Below are 17,863 nucleotides of genomic sequence, written 5' to 3'. Positions count from 1 at the left end.
TCTCACTCTTCACTTTGTTCTCTCCTCTCTCTCTCTCCACTTTGTTCTCTCGCTCTCTCACTCTTCACTTTGTTCTCTCTCTCTCGCTCTCGCACTCTTCACTTTGTTCTCTCTCTCGCTCTCTCACTCTTCACTTTGTTCTCTCTCTCTCTCTCTTCACTTTGTTCTCTCTCTCTCTTCAGTTTGTTCTCTCTCTCTCTCTCCCTCTCTCTCCAGTTTGTTCTCTCTCTCTCTCTCTCCAGTTTGTTCTCTCTCTCTCTCTCTCCAGTTTGTTCTCTCTCTCTCTCTCTCCACTTTGTTCTCTCCTCTCTCTCTCCACTTTGTTCTCTCCTCTCTCTCTCCACTTTGTTCTCTCGCTCTCTCAATCTTCACTTTGTTCTCTCTCTCCTCAGTTTGTTCTCTCTCTCTCTCTCTCTCTCTCTCTTCACTTTGTTCTCTCTCTCTCTTCACTTTGTTCTCTCTCTCTGTCTCTCTCTCTCTCTCTCCAGTTTGTTCTCTCTCTCTCCAGTTTGTTCTCTCCTCTCTCTCTCTCCAGTTTGTTCTCTCCTCTCTCTCTCTCTCTCTCTCCCTCTCCACTTTGTTCTCTCCTCTCTCTCTCTCTCTTCAGTTTGTTCTCTCGCTCTCTCTCTTTCTCTCTCCACTTTGTTCTCTCCTCTCTCTCTCTCCACTTTGTTCTCTCTCTCTCTCCACTTTGTTCTCTCCTCTCTCTCTCTCTCCACTTTGTTCTCTCCTCTCTCTCTCTCTCCACTTTGTTCTCTCCCCTCTCTCTCTCTCTCTCCACTTTGTTCTCTCCTCTCTCTCTCTCTCTTAACTTTGTTCTCTCTCTCTCCAGTTTGTTCTCTCCTCTCTCTCTCTCTCCACTTTGTTCTCTCCTCTCTCTCTCTCCACTTTGTTCTCTCCTCTCTCTCTCTCCACTTTGTTCTCTCCTCTCTCTCCACTTTGTTCTCTCTCCTCTCTCTCTCTCCACTTTGTTCTCTTTCTCTCTCTCTCTCCACTTTGTTCTCTCTCTTTCTCTCTTCACTTTGTTCTCTCTCTCTCTCGCTCCACTTTGTTCTCTCCTCTCTCTCTCGCTCCACTTTGTTCTCTCCTCTCTCTCTCTCGCTCCACGTTGTTCTCTCCTCTCTCTCTCTCTCTCCACTTTGTTCTCTCCTCTCTCTCTCTCTCTCTTCACTTTGTTCTCTCTCTCTCTCTCTCCCTCTCCCTCTCTTCACTTTGTTCTCTCTCTCTCTTCACTTTGTTCTGTCTCTCTCTCTCTCCACTTTGTTCTCTCCTCTCTCTCTCTCCACTTTGTTCTCTCGCTCTCTCACTCTTCACTTTGTTCTCTCTCTCTCGCTCTCGCACTCTTCACTTTGTTCTCTCTCTCTCGCTCTCTCACTCTTCACTTTGTTCTCTCCTCTCTCTCTCTCCACTTTGTTCTCTCGCTCTCTCACTCTTCACTTTGTTCTCTCTCTCTCGCTCTCGCACTCTTCACTTTGTTCTCTCTCTCGCTCTCTCACTCTTCACTTTGTTCTCTCTCTCTCTCTCTTCACTTTGTTCTCTCTCTCTCTTCAGTTTGTTCTCTCTCTCTCTCTCCCTCTCTCTCCAGTTTGTTCTCTCTTCACTTTGTTCTCTCCTCTCTCTCTCTCTCTCCAGTTTGTTCTCTCTCTCTTCACTTTGTTCTCTCTCTCTCTTCACTTTGTTCTCTTGCTCTCTCGCTATTGACTTTGCTCTCTTTCTCTTTCTCTCTTCACTTTGTTCTCTCTCTCTCTTTACTTTGTTCTCTCTTCTTTTCGCTCTCTCTTCACTTTGTTCTCTCTCTCTCTCCTTCTGTCTCCTTTTCTCTCTCCACTTTGTTATGTCTCTCTCTCTCTTCACTTTGTTCTCTCTCTCTCTCTTTACTTTGTTCTCTCTCCTTTTCGCTCTCTCTTCACTTTGTTCTCTCTCTCTCTCCAGTTTGTTCTCTCCTCTCTCTCTCTCTCCACTTTGTTCTCTCCTCTCTCTCTCTCCACTTTGTTCTCTCCTCTCTCTCTCTCCACTTTGTTCTCTCCTCTCTCTCTCTCCACTTTGTTCTCTCTCCTCTCTCTCTCTCCACTTTGTTCTCTTTCTCTCTCTCTCTCCACTTTGTTCTCTTTCTCTCTCTCTCTCCAGTTTGTTCTCTCGCTCTCTCTCTTCACTTTGTTCTCTCTCTTTCTCTCTTCACTTTGTTCTCTCCTCTCTCTCTCGCTCCACTTTGTTCTCTCCTCTCTCTCTCGCTCCACTTTGTTCTCTCCTCTCTCTCTCTCTCTCCACGTTGTTCTCTCCTCTATCTCTTTCTCTCCTCTCTCTCTCTCTCCACTTTGTTCTCTCCTCTCTCTCTCTCTCTTCACTTTGTTCTCTCCTCTCTCTCTCGCTCCACGTTGTTCTCTCTCTCTCTCTCCACGTTGTTCTCTCCTCTCTCTCTCTCTCTCTCTCTCCTCTCTCTCTCTCTCCACTTTGTTCTCTCCTCTCTCTCTCTCTCTTCACTTTGTTCTCTCTCTCTCTCTCTCCCTCTCCCTCTCTTCACTTTGTTCTCTCTCTCTCTCTCTCTCTCTTCACTTTGTTCTGTCTCTCTCTCTCTCCACTTTGTTCTCTCCTCTCTCTCTCTCTCCACTTTGTTCTCTCGCTCTCTCACTCTTCACTTTGTTCTCTCGCTCTCGCACTCTTCACTTTGTTCTCTCTCTCTCGCTCTCTCACTCTTCACTTTGTTCTCTCCTCTCTCTCACTCTTCACTTTGTTCTCTCTCTCTCGCTCTCTCACTCTTCACTTTGTTCTCTCGCTCTCGCACTCTTCACTTTGTTCTCTCTCTCTCTCTCTTCACTTTGTTCTCTCTCTCTCTTCAGTTTGTTCTCTCTCTCTCTCTCTCTCTCTCTCTCCCTCTCTCTCCAGTTTGTTCTCTCTTCACTTTGTTCTCTCCTCTCTCTCTCTCTCTCTCTCCAGTTTGTTCTCTCTCTCTTCACTTTGTTCTCTCTCTCCCTTCACTTTGTTCTCTCTCTCTCTCTTGCTCTCTCGCTATTGACTTTGCTCTCTTTCTCTTTCTCTCTTCACTTTGTTCTCTCTCTCTCTTTACTTTGTTCTCTCTTCTTTTCGCTCTCTCTTCACTTTGTTCTCTCTCTCTCTCCTTCTGTCTCCTTTTCTCTCTCCACTTTGTTCTGTCTCTCTCTCTCTCTTCACTTTGTTCTCTCTCTCTCTTGACTTTTTTCTCTCTCCTTTTCGCTCTCTCTTCACTTTGTTCTCTCTCCTTTTCTCTCCACTTTGTTCTCTCTCTCTCTCCTTCTGTCTCTCTTTCTCTCTCCACTTTGTTCTCTCTCTCCTTCTCTCTCCTTTTCTCTCTCCACTTTGTTCTCTCTCTCCTTCTGTCTCTCTTTCTCTCTTCACTTTGTTCTCTCTCTCGCGCTCTCTCTCTTCACTTTGTTCTCTCTCTCTCTTCACTTTGTTCTCTCTCTCTCTTCACTTTGTTCTCTCTCTCTCTCTCTTCACTTTGTTCTCTCTCTCTCTCTTCACTTCGTTCTCTCTCTCTTCACTTCGTTCTCTCTCTCTTCACTTTTCTCTCTCTTCACTTTTCTCTCTCTTCACTTTTCTCTCTCTCCACTTTGTTCTCTCTCCCTCTTCACTTTGCTCTCTCTTGCTCTCTCGCTATTCACTTTGCTCTCTCTTTCTCGCTCTCTCTTCACTTTGTTCTCTCTCTCTCCCTCGCTCACTCTCTTTCTCTCTCTCTCTTCACTTTGTTCTCTCTCCTTTTCGCTCTCTCTTCACTTTGTTCTCTCTCCTTTTCTCTCTCCACTTTGTTCTCTCTCTCTCTCCTTCTGTCTCTCTTTCTCTCTTCACTTTGTTATCTCTCTCTCTCTCCTTCTGTCTCCTTTTCTCTCTCCACTTTGTTCTCTCTCTCCTTCTGTCTCTCTTTCTCTCTTCACTATGTTCTCTCTCTCTCCTTCTGTCTCTCTTTCTCTCTCCACTTTGTTCTCTCTCTCTCCTTCTGTCTCTCTTTGTCCACTTTGTTCTCTCTCCTTTTCTCTTGTCACACTCTCGCTGTATTACAATGTAGTCTGATTTATAACGGGACTGTGTGGATGATGGCAGGGTCATGTTTGGTTTAGGGTATGTCTTGTGTAGTGTTTGTTGTGTATGAGTATATTGATCAGTGCCAGCGTGTATGCATGTGATAATCCATTTGTGTGTGTGTGTGAGAGAGAGTTTGGGTACGTGTCAGGCTGTGTGTGCGTTTGCTGTTGTGTGTACGATATTTTGCAGAGGGCGGAAGTTGTGGAGGGAGAGGGAACTGGGACTGGAGGGACGGAGGGAGGGAGGGGGAGAGAGAAGCAGGGGGGAGAGGATTTGGGATGTTCTTCTGAGTGTGAAACAGAGAAGTGTGTGTGTTTGAAACAGACCGGGCTCTGTGTGTGTGTGTGTGTGTGTGTGTGTGTGTGTGTGTGTGTGTGTGTGTGTGTATGTGACATAGACAGAGCCCAGTCTGTCCGGAATTGATCGCAAATGGAGTATTCTGGGAATGTAGTTTCCTGTGTGTTTCCCTCTTCTCCTCTAGACACAGGTTAGGAAATCACCCTCTGTTTCCCTGGAAACCATGAAGGCAGAACCTGAACGCATGGGGAAAGGTGAGAGGGAGGGGCCTGGGTTCTTCTAGACAGTCTCTCACTTCCTGTTTCACACCTAGAATAAGATAAAGATTCACACCTGCTTAGTCTCTTGATTTACTTTAATATACCTGAGTTTTGGGATTCAACGTGAGTGTCTGTATTCTGATTGGTTCCCAGGCCGTGAGCTGTGTAAGGTCATCTTCCCGTACGACGCCCATAACGAAGATGAGCTGTCAATGAAAGAGGGAGAGATTGTCACCATAATCAACAGGGTGTGTGTGTCTAACCTCTGAGTATCCATGCATGCGGTTGTGCATGTGTGTGTCAGGTTTGGGGTTAATTCCACAAATTCAATTCTATTTCAATTCCCTCTACCTGTACATTCCAAATTCCATTTAATTCAAATTCTGGAGTAAATTCTTTATTTGAAGTGCATTAAATCCATTAACGGGGAGATGTATAAATATTGAATTCCAATTCAAGTATCTCTTTCTACTCTTACCCGTATACGGGTTGAAAATGGCAGATTTGGGCACTAATAAGCACCTAAGTTGGAACACAGTGGCTATACAGTAACATGCTATACATGATGTCAGAGCTCTGGCTCTTCGGTTCACAGCTGTGTGGGTTTTGACTGACAGCCGTTTTGAACTTGAGCACCGCACGCCAAGAAGTTGCTCCCATCCCTCCTGCTAACTGGGCAACTTTTGCACATTTTTGGTCTGAGGGAAATTATGTAAATAAAAAAAGGACTATATATTTTGAAAGATGAGACATTGAGGATTATAATAAATACCGCTTTGATGTCATACAAGCAAGTCAAACACCTGTGAGTCCTGAACAGGAGGTGCCTATACGGACCTGAATACACACCTTTCTATACGCACCAAAGACTATTCCATCTCATATTGTATTGTATAACTTAGCTAGTCATGTTGGCAATAGAACAGACCTTCAAATGATGCCCACTTGACCCAGATTGCACCTACCCCAAATATATCCAGAACATTTTCAGATTTCTTTATCAGCAAATGCAGCAAAAAGTCCAGTAAATGTAAAATGATCACACAGTCAACAGTGTAATGTTTGGATTCAGTCTCGTGTCAGGTGAACTGTTGTGTCCTCACCTGAATGACCAGTTCCTGAAGGACATTGCAGAACGGCGTACAGTTCTGTATACAATTTTCAAGGAAACTAGATTAAAAGGAAACGAGTAACTTTCGTCGTCAATAAACTATATATTGATAACCAGTTGTTCAGAGACACAAAGACGACTCCATGGATATTTTAAAAATGACAAAGTTCTTATAGATGAGGAAAATGATGAAACACAATTCTATCCCGGTTATGGATTGTAATAATAAAATAACAAATATAGCTTTTCTATATATCTTCAAATAGAACTAATTGGAACACAAAAGCACTAATTCAACATGGGGAAGATAAAGGCTCAGTAAACAGAAGGCACAGTATGTGTGGATGGTGGAGTGTGTGTTTTTGTGTTATGTTTGGGAAAGTGTGGCGTTGAGTGAGAAAGAAAATGGTTGCATATCCCAGAACCAATGTATTTCTGTGAGCGGAGGTGTGAGGGAGCTTTCAATGTTGTTCAGATGATGGATATACTTTTATAATGAATTATACATCTTCTTTATTTATTTATGATCCTATATTGATGGGACGATCCACAACCCTATACCCTGGACACCCACCTGAATGACCCAGAGACTCAGGAGAAGTCCCTAACTGTTTTATGGGCCTGCTGTAAGAGGTCTGTATGCAGCCAAAATGCGGTCAGAGACCGAGAGCAGCACTTCCCCCTCCAGATTCTGAGCCTGCCTGGCAGGGTTGGTCCTGCAAAGCCAAAGCCCCCTAAAGGGACAGCATACTATACAAGGAAATTCTCAAAGCTGCTAATGAGAACCTTGATGACCTTGTACCTAGCCGGTGGGGATTCCGGTGGGGTGCCCCCACCCAGGCAGTGGCAGTGCTGGCAACACTAGCTGCAGTAACACATGGGGAGGGGGTCACACTTGGACATTCAGAGAGGGGGTATATTATTATGGCCCTGGTGGTACAAAATCAAAAGTCTGACTGCATGGAGATGCTTGCGAATTATGGTCAATACGGGGGACCATGTTTCAGGGAAAGGGGTACATTTGACCTCCCATCATCTAGGACGTGACAATGGTTCATAAAATCTCCCCATTTCTGCACAGTCTTGCAGGCCTTCTCATGCAACTGTATATGCATTCGTAAATCAAGACCTTTCTTGAGTTGGGCTCTGGGATGGTGGAACTGTTGAGAATGTGAGCCTATGGTTGTGTGGGGGGAAAGGGTTGAGTGTGTATGAGTGTGTATGAGTGTGTGTGTATGTGCGTATCCCACAACTGTTGCGAAGGAGTGAAAGATGTTAGGGACAATATAGGATGATTCACAATAATTGTTCGCTAATATAATAATTGCTTGTAATAATGTAATTTTGGTAATGGTGAGACTGGTGAGAGGTAATTTTTTGCATAAATTGCCTACATTACTACAAATATTAATAGCTAATTGTGGAAAATAAGAAACAGGATTTAAAAAAATATATATATTTTTTTTTTGATGGCTATATATAATACAAATTGAGGTGAGGGTGATGGAAATGCATTTGGCGGTTGATCTACTGTTCTGTAAATGGCACTGTGGGGTCGGGGGTGGTCTGCCGGGCATTGGGATGACAACCCAACTCGGGATGGGGAGGGCTTTTAGTGGGGACCAATTGGAGGTTTACTTAGTAGCAATACAAATATCATGGTACAGCTATATAGACACTCAATCATTATGTTACTTTTTATTGTACGTTTACAAACATATATTTTGATAAATAGAATTGAAAGTTGGGGAATATATTTCTCCCAGGGCCAAAGAAATTCAAAAGGGGTGATGGTTTTAATTAACAGTAATTTTGATCCAAATGTGCAAATAGTCCAAACAGATCCTCAAGGTAGATGGATTATTTTAAATATGTTATTGGACAATAAACAGATATGGCTTATTAACCTATACGGTCCGAATAATGATGATCCAAGCTTCTTTGAAAAAATATATATAAGAATTTATCAACTCTACAAGCAACACTAGACTCTATTATTATGGTGGGAGATTTTAATACGGTCTTAAATACCTCTATGGACCGTAAAGGAAATCACACTACAAACTGTCACCCTCAGGCACTTAAGGAAATCGTGAATGTCATTGATATATTGGAATTAGTGGATATATGGAGGTTTAATACCCTGACCTAGTGAGATATACATGGAGGTTTAATACCCTTACCTAGTGAGATATACATGGAGGTTTAATACCCTGACCTAGTGAGATATACATGGAGGTTTAATACCCTGACCTAGTGAGATATACATGGAGGTTTAATACCCTGACCTAGTGAGATATACATGGAGGTTTAATACCCTGACCTAGTGAGATATACATGGAGGTTTAATACCCTGACCTAGTGAGATATACATGGAGGTTTAATACCCTGACCTAGTGACATATACATGGCGGAGGCTTAATCAAGCTAGTCGTCTTGACTACTTTCTTATGTCATTCTCTCTGGCACCAAAAGTTTAAAAAGTGTTGATAGGGGACAGAATGCGGTCGGATCATCACATAATTGGCATATATATATATATATATATATATATATATATATTACTCTTACAGAATGTCCCCGTGGGCGAGGATATTGGAAATTTAATCAAAGCCTACTGGATGATACATTGTTTAGAACTAGGACAGGAGAATTTATAACTGACTTTTTCAGACATAACATAGGTACAGCAGATCCCCATATTGAATGGGACACTTTTAAATGTGCCTTTAGAGGCCATGCAATTCAGTACTCATCTATAAAACAATAGCAATTTAGATCAAGAGTCCATATTAACAAAGAAAATTGAAGAACTAACAGTACAGTTAGATAGCAATAAAAACTGTACCATAGAGACACAGAATAAGTTAGAGGAAAAACAAAAAGAAATGGAGGAACTTATTCAAGAAATATCCCGTGTAATATTATAAATATTATAAAATCGAACTGGATGGAAAAATGCACCAAATTCTTTTTCAATCTTCAATATAGAAATGCTTCCAACATTTGTTTTAAATTGAAACTTGTTACAAATGACATGCATGATTCACCAAATGATATTTTGAAAGAGGATGATAAGTACTTTAAGAATATGTTTTAGTTTCAGTCTCCTCCATCTCCACTAACCGAAGCTAATTGTATGCATTTTTTTCCTGTTAATAATGTAAAATGAACATCTGTACAGAAAGACTCATGTGAAGGTCAAATTACAGAGGAAAACTTCTTGGTGCAATTAAAGCCTTTAAGGTGGGGAAAACTCCAGGGCTGGATGGCATACCAGTAGAAGTACTGTAAAAAATATATATATTCAGAGGACCATTATTAGCATGTTTTAATCACTATTATATAAATGGTAGATTATCAGACATGCAACAAGAATGTTTAAAATCATTATTACTGAAACAGGACCCAAGTAGTATATGTAAAGATCCAGTCCATTTAAAAAAGTGGAGGCCTCTTACACTTCAGTGTTGTGATGTGAAAATCCTAGCAAAATAGATCATTTATTTTGGTATTGTCCAAATGTAGCTCGTTTTTGGTCACAGGTACAGGAATGGCTGAAGAATTGCAACATTTGCCTAGAACTAATGCTGCAGATAGCAATACTGGGTGATTTGAAAAGCCATAGTCAATCAATCAATAATATAATCATTATTTTAGCCAAAACAATCTGTAGAAGCTATGAGAATAGAAAGGTTCAATTTGTTTGTGAAGCATCACAGCACAGTTGAAAAATATATGGCAAATAGAAATCCAATATGGACGGTGATAAGAGATAGATGGGATGGTTGAATGGAGCTGAAGGGTGGGACTAATAACAAGATAACCAATGGAGAACATACGGGGTCTGTAGAATGTATATAGGTTCATACATTTTGTGAAATAGCACATCAGAAAAAGAAGGACTAAAAACAAAAAAAATATAACTACTGTAAAATAGATAGTTGTAAAATGTGTATAAGATGTACAAACCGAATGTAGAAGCCTAAGTGTTATTGTTTATTAGTTTACTCCAATTGGGGGAAGGGTGGTGGGGTTTGCGGGGAATAATAAAGGTATATTCTAAAAAAAAAGTATGTATGTCTATATAGGTATGAATATGTATGCATATGTGTATATAAATGGACATATATATTTACCCAAAAAATATATGGGGGATCGGGAATGATGCGGACAATTACATTGATGGAAGCAACCATCTTTCCGCAATATTAAGCTGATCCTCCCCTAAAATGAAAAAATAAATCATAATAATAATAATCCCATAATATCCAAACTGTTCCCTTTCAATTGCCGCCATGGTTATGCATATGCTTTTCATATTTCTTATTTTTTAGGCCTATCCATTTAGGGCAATTCCCATTCAATTCCAAAGATGAAATGCTTTTACAATTCCAATTAAAATCAAACAGTCCAATTACAATTTCATAACTGGAAGATTGTTTTGTATTCAACATAAATGCTCCCCTTCATGAGTGAATTCAAAAATGTAATTGCAATTTCAAATGACATTTTAATTGACCCCAACCCCGGTGTGTATTGTGCTTGGGATGTATCCAGACTGTCCTTCTCTCACGTTGGAATTGACTGTATTACCAGTTTGGTACACGAGGGGGCGCCAAAATACCCATTGGGCATCTTTTACCAGAATGCTAACAAAGTTAGCACAACTAAAGGTGAATTTCCATGGAGGCTGCTAGCTAAATATGCTAACGAGCGCAAATGAAAATAAACTAAAAAGTTAAAATGCATAAGAAATATTTTGCTGCGTTTGGTAAACGCAGATCTAACTTGCTTCTTATTGTAATTTCTAATTTTGCTTCAGTTGCGCTTCTCCACTCGGATGAGAATTCACGAACTGGCATTCTATCAGCAGACAGCGCTGTGACTGATGTGGAACTACTTTTCTCTGGTACTTTTCTTGGTGTAGCCAGCCTATTTTTTTTCCGGTAAAATACAAGATTAACTTTAAGCGAAACATTAGGAAATGTAGCTGGTTACATTCTTTATGTGATAAACATTAGAAATGTGATGGCCATACATACATTTTTGCAAAGAAATACCTTGCTTTTTCACTAAACTCATTTACTTGTGTGGCTGCCAGCCAATTAGCGTCGCTCTTCTGTAGTCATCTGATGACAATAAAGCTGTTTTCTGCCGAATGTGGTGCACTGATTTATTTTCTGTGAAGGAAACTATAGCTGCACGTCCCTGATCACTCTATTGTAGCAACAAAAACACTGTTGACTTTCAATATAAAACGTGACCCCTGTCAATACACAGCTGGACTCACAAACACATGACTGGCTCAACTGTTGTGGGGAACTACGTTAAGCTTCCTAATGTAAAATAATGTGACAGGTGAAATGAAGAATGTGATCTGCTTTATCTCCTAATGTATTGCACAAGTTGACTGCAGGTATTTACTTAAAGTAGCTACAAATATTCAAATGATTGAAATAGTTTCAATGGTATTGAAAAGCCATCCCATGGCTATTTCCAAATACCCCGGTATAGAGTTTATACGGTATACCGCCCAAGCCTAGTGTGTTTAACCTGTGTATGTGGATTCTGTGTGTTGTAGGACTGTGCTGACACGGGGTGGTGGATGGGGGAGATAGGGGGAGAAAGGGAGTCTTCCCTGATAACTTTGTCAAGCTGTTAATACCTGATGTAGAGAAAGAGGTAAGACGCGCAAATATCATTTGATTTGTACTGTTATTATGGTGTTCAAGGAATGACATTCCATGAGAGCAAAATCACTTAGTGTTTCTTTGTGTGCGTTTGCAGAGACCAAAGAAGACGCCTCCCCCCAGCGTCCCTTCGGGTAAACACACCACAGGTAAACCTCCATCTCCTCTCTCCACAGGTAATCCTCCATCTCCTCTCTCCACAGGTAATCCTCCATCTCCTCTCTCCACAGGTAATCCCCCATCTCCTCTCTCCACAGGTAATCTCCCGTCTCCTCTCTCCACAGGTAATCCCCCATCTCCTCTCTCCACAGGTAATCCTCCATCTCCTCTCTCCACAGGTAATCCCCCATCTCCTCTCTCCACAGGTAATCTCCCATCTCCTCTCTCCACAGGTAATCCTCCATCTCCTCTCTCCACAGGTAATCCCCCATCTCCTCTCTCCACAGGTAATCTCCCATCTCCTCTCTCCACAGATAATCCCCCATCTCCTCTCTCCACAGGTAATCCTCCATCTCCTCTCTCCACAGGTAATCCCCCATCTCCTCTCTCCACAGGTAATCCCCCATCTCCTCTCTCCACAGGTAATCCCCCATCTCCTCTCTCCACAGGTAATCCCCCATCTCCTCTCTCCACAGGTAATCCCCCATCTCCTCTCTCCACAGGTAATCCCCCATCTCCTCTCTCCACAGGTAATCCCCCATCTCCTCTCTCCACAGGTAATCCCCCATCAGGTAATCCCCCATCTCTCTCCACAGGTAATCCCCCATCTCCTCTCTCCACAGGTAATCCCCCATCTCCTCTCTCCACAGGTAATCCTCCATCTCCTCTCTCCACAGGTAATCCTCCATCTCCTCTCTCCACAGGTAATCCCCATCTCCTCTCTCCACAGGTAATCCCCCATCTCCTCTCTCCACAGGTAATCCCCCATCTCCTCTCTCCACAGGTAATCCCCCATCTCCTCTCTCCACAGGTAATCCTCCATCTCCTCTCTCCACAGGTAATCCCCATCTCCTCTCTCCACAGGTAATCCACAGGTAATCCCCCATCTCCTCTCTCCACAGGTAATCCTCCATCTCCTCTCTCCACAGGTAATCCCCCATCTCCTCTCTCCACAGGTAATCCTCCATCTCCTCTCTCCACAGGTAATCCCCCATCTCCTCTCTCCACAGGTAATCCCCATCTCCTCTCTCCACAGGTAATCTCCCATCTCCTCTCTCCACAGATAATCCCCCATCTCCTCTCTCCACAGGTAATCCCCCATCTCCTCTCTCCACAGGTAATCCCCATCTCCTCTCTCCACAGGTAATCCCCCATCTCCTCTCTCCACAGGTAATCCCCATCTCCTCTCTCCACAGGTAATCCCCCATCTCCTCTCTCCACAGGTAATCCCCCATCTCCTCTCTCCACAGGTAATCCCCCATCTCCTCTCTCCACAGGTAATCCTCCATCTCCTCTCTCCACAGGTAATCCTCCATCTCCTCTCTCCACAGGTAATCCCCCATCTCCTCTCTCCACAGGTAATCCTCCATCTCCTCTCTCCACAGGTAATCCCCCATCTCCTCTCTCCACAGGTAATCCCCATCTCCTCTCTCCACAGGTAATCCTCCATCTCCTCTCTCCACAGGTAATCCTCCATCTCCTCTCTCCACAGGTAATCCCCCATCTCCTCTCTCCACAGGTAATCCCCCATCTCCTCTCTCAACAGGTAATCCCCCATCTCCTCTCTCCACAGGTAATCCCCCATCTCCTCTCTCCACAGGTAATCCCCCATCTCCTCTCTCCACAGGTAATCCTCCATCTCCTCTCTCCACAGGTAATCCCCCATCTCCTCTCTCCACAGGTAATCCCCCATCTCCTCTCTCAACAGGTAATCCTCCATCTCCTCTCTCCACAGGTAATCCCCCATCTCCTCTCTCCACAGGTAATCCCCCATCTCCTCTCTCCACAGGTAATCCCCATCTCCTCTCTCAACAGGTAATCCCCCATCTCCTCTCTCCACAGGTAATCCCCCATCTCCTCTCTCCACAGGTAATCCCCCATCTCCTCTCTCAACAGAGGTAATCCCCCATCTCCTCTCTCCACAGGTAATCCCCCATCTCCTCTCTCCACAGGTAATCCCCCATCTCCTCTCTCCACAGGTAAACCCCCATCTCCTCTCTCCACAGGTAATCCCCCATCTCCTCTCTCCACAGGTAATCCCCCATCTCCTCTCTCAACAGATAATCCTCCATCTCCTCTCTCCACAGGTAATCCCCCATCTCCTCTCTCCACAGGTAATCCCCATCTCCTCTCTCAACAGGTAATCCCCCATCTCCTCTCTCCACAGGTAATCCCCCATCTCCTCTCTCAACAGGTAATCCCCCATCTCCTCTCTCAACAGGTAATCCCCCATCTCCTCTCTCCACAGGTAATCCCCCATCTCCTCTCTCCACAGGTAATCTCCCATCTCCTCTCTCAACAGGTAATCCCCCATCTCCTCTCTCCACAGGTAATCCCCCATCTCCTCTCTCCACAGGTAATCCCCCATCTCCTCTCTCAACAGGTAATCCTCCATCGCCACTGATACCGTTTTGTGCGTGTCTCAATCATCTCTCTATCTCCGTCTCTGCTCTTCTCTGTTTTGTGTTAGTGTGTGTAAGGGAGAGAGATAGAAACTAGGAGCAATGGTGGTAATTAAACAGGCATATAACCAAATGGTGATAATTAAACAGGGAGAGAACCAAAGATAGAGATATCTATAGGGAAGAGTGTCAATAATGTCACCCTCAGTTGACCGCTGACCCCTATGTGACCTGTAGATAAAAGGTCAGAGGTCAGGAAGGTATCCCCGGAGCGCCCAGAGCACATGCCTCATAGACCACCTGACGACAACAAAGGTACTACAGTACTACTACAGTAATACTATAAAAAAGCTACTAACTCTGCCTCACAGATCTGATGACAACAGAGGTACTACTACTACCATTACTATACTACACTACTCCACAATCATCTACAATGCCTTCTTCGGCTTGCTGCAGCCTGACTACTACCCTATATGGCCCTATTCAGCCTGCCTGCCTTAACTCTCTTCACCTCTTCAGCTGGCTCACACCTCACCTCTACACTGTGTGCGCACGCGCGCATGTGACTATCCACTTATCCTGTCCGTATATGTGTTTGTGTGTGTTTGTGTGTAGGTGAGGAGGTGAAGGTTGGAAAGATCCCTAAGCCCGCCCTTCCGTCCATCCCTCCAAAAAAGCCCCACCTACCAAAGACAAGCTCCTCCCACCTCCCTCCCCGAGGCCCAGACAGACCTGAGAGACCTCCTTCTGTACCGTCAGTACACACACACATATGCACGCACACACACACACACACACACACACACACACTAAAGTTGTCAACCGGTCTGCCTGTTCAGGTGTGAGAGCCCTAAGTCTGAGGGTGGGGCTGTGACTCCAGATCCTGCCTCTGACATGTCAAAAGACATTGGTGAGTTTGACTGAGAGGACAAGGGGCAGACCTGGGGCAGTTTGACAGTTATGTGACAGTACACTAGTCCAATCAGAGAAGGGAGTTGGCTGACTTAAGAGACAGAGAGGTTTGAATATGAATGAAGATCCTCAGTTCTCTCTCTCTCTCTGTCCATATGTGAGGAATTAGCTGCCCTAGCCTTCATATTGGTCAGGGAACTGTGTGTTTGTTTGTTCCTGTTCTCTGGTAAGATGTTATGTGTTACTGTGGAATAACAATATAATGTGTGTCTGTGTGTAGATCTGGTTTATTTGGACTCGCTGTTCTTGTCTAGAGAGAAACTAAGCCATCCCACCGCAATGCGACCAAGAGTCCTCATCCGCAGACCACACTCCTTGATCATCAGCACAGTAAGTGTACGCACACACACACGCACACATTCTTTTCTTTAACATGTCTGGGTGACACCTCTCTCCTCTTCTCTCTCGCAGTCTTCTCTGTCCAGTATTGACCTGCTGGACTCTCCTGCGGTAGAGGAGCAGAGAAGGGGGAAGGACAGAGAAAAGGAGGAGCTGCAGGACTCCTTGTGTCCTAGAACAGTAGATGTCTCTCAGAGGAAAGCACTTCCCACCATCACTGTAAGAATTTGTTGAATTTAAATGTGTTTAATTACATTTTAGCAGTGAATCAGAGTATATTGTGTGTAGTATATTGTGTGTGTTTGTGTATTCCCGGACCATCAAGTTGGCTTGCGAAAAATAAAAAGGATTTCTGGTTTATTAATGAACCTAGACCTGTGTATGAGTTGCTGGTTGAAACAATAGAATCAATCCATGCCCATTTCAAGCATATCTTCCTAAAAAGTTCCTTAAAAGTTATTTCCAAACATTTAAGTAAGTTAGCTGGCTAACTCATGAATCCTGATTTGTGACATACCCCACAGGTACCTGACAGTAAGGGTGTGCTGCCACCCAAGCCTGCTGTCCTTCACCCACCATCAACAGAAGGCTTAGCCCTCCGCCCTATAAGCCCCTGCCCTTCATACGCAAAACCCACCTCTTCATGTATAAGCCCCTCCCCTGAGCCCAGGCCGACACCCACCCTGGAGGAGCTAAGGGGACAACTGAGAGAGCTGAGAGCCTCTGTAGAACTGATGAAGAGCCAACACAGGTGTGTGTGTGTTTGTTTGTTTGTTTGTTTGTTTGTTTAATAGTGTGAGTGACTGGTGTCTTTGTCCCAGGCAGGAGATGAAGCAGTTGTCCAGTGACCTGGACGAGGAGAAGATGTTCCGCCTTACTATGCAGGTGAACACATCTAGTGCTGAACAACATTCATTTACCACTGCTACATTTTTCATCTTAGCTATACATTACATTTGGTGTTTGTCTTTTTCAGATGGAGGTGGAGAAGATTAAGAGGAGTTTATTTAAATGACTTTGCACCCTCCCCGGCGCATATTGATGACGTCACCTCACGCTGGAGCCAGAGTGTGACATCATCCTGGGGCAGAGTTCAGACGAACTAGTTTGTGCCAGAAATCAACATCAATGACAGACGATTCCAATCCCCTCTTGTCTGTTTGTGTTGAAAAGGCTTGCTTATTTTTTTTGTTTCCTGCTATCTGATTGGAGTGTTCTGGATCAAGGGCGTAGCCTCACTAGTACTCTGTCTGACACCCCGCTACTCAAAATACCTGGAACACTTTCACCTGCTGTTAGTGTGTGTGTGAGCATACAAGGTTTCTATGGCAACCCCGCACTGTGGCCTTCCTTCCTGTTTTAGATGTCTTTCTTTCTGATGACATAAAGACAGTTTCTGGACTTCATATCTCCAGGAAAGTGAAACAGACTTTTATATTCCAGTGTTCTAAAGATGAAGATTATGGATGTGTGCCGATTTTAATCAAATAAAAAGTTATTCTGTCCCAGACTACCTTACCTACCCAAACATACACACACATTTGATTTTACCTTTAATTAACTGGGCAAGTCAGTTAAGAACAAATTCTTATTTTCATTGATGGCTTAGGAACAGTGGGTTAACTGCCTTGTTCAGGGGTAGAACGACTGGTTTTTACCTTGTCGGCTCGGGAATTCGATCTTGCGACCTTTCGGTTACTAGTCCAACGCTCTAACCACTACCTGCCACCCCACGTGTGCATTGTTTGTGTGTGTCAGTGCCCCTCCACTGCTGTTTATTCTGTTGATTCAGGTAATTAGTCTGGTTGAACATCAGAGCGCTGGACACACACACACACACACATTCCTCAACACACATGCAGGCTGCTGTTTTCTTGCTTGTATAAACTGCTGTGTGTGTTGCAGACAAGTGGGTTACCATCTCTGTCTCATCAGGTAGTGTGTGCATGTTGTTTTGATTAAAGACGCAGATGGCATGTGACAGTTCAAGAATGTCCTCAGGCGGTGGACATAACTCAGCTTGGCTGTCTGGGGGTGTCAGATCAGAGGACAGACAGTTGATTATATATGGCTCTGAAGGAGATGAGTGCCGGTTTACGATCCCATTACCAATTGTGCTATTGTGTATGTTTTTTCACGTTATTTGTGACTTATTTTGTACCACCGTGTCTTATGACCGAAAAGAGCTTCTTGATATCAGGGCAGCGATTACTCACCCCGTACTGGAGGTATTCCTCTTCAACGAGTCGGACCGGGAAGGATTTACTTCGGACGCCCGACAGGGCCCTCATCCCCGTCATTCGCAGGAGGAAAAGACTGAGATATCGAGGACGATGGTCCTGGTGCCTTGTAAGGATCCGTCGCAGAGAGGGTCATCTACCTTTACCATCGGTCCCATTAGCCAACGTACAATCAATCGATAATAAAATAGACGCATTATGAGCACGTATATCCTACCAAAAGGACATTAAAAACTGTAATATCGGGGATCACGTGACCCTTGAACGAGATGGCCGCATGAACTAAGAGCTCCGCACAAGTAGTTTCCAATTCCTAATCTTACCTCCACTC

At 43.9% G+C, this 17,863-nt stretch overlaps 1 pseudogene; it reads left to right on the top strand.

Annotated features, from left to right (window-relative positions):
- LOC115130113 (SH3 domain-containing kinase-binding protein 1-like) overlaps window positions 1–16,796 on the top strand; it is a 44,014-nt pseudogene extending 27,218 nt beyond the window's left edge.
- The last annotated feature ends 1,067 nt before the right edge of the window (window positions 16,797–17,863 follow it).

The sequence above is a fragment of the Oncorhynchus nerka genome, linkage group LG6 (genome assembly GCF_034236695.1).
Source record: "Oncorhynchus nerka isolate Pitt River linkage group LG6, Oner_Uvic_2.0, whole genome shotgun sequence".
Taxonomy (NCBI): Eukaryota; Metazoa; Chordata; class Actinopteri; order Salmoniformes; family Salmonidae; genus Oncorhynchus; species Oncorhynchus nerka.
The sequence above is the reverse complement of the archived record's forward strand: the minus strand, read 5'-3'. Positions and strand labels throughout refer to the sequence as shown.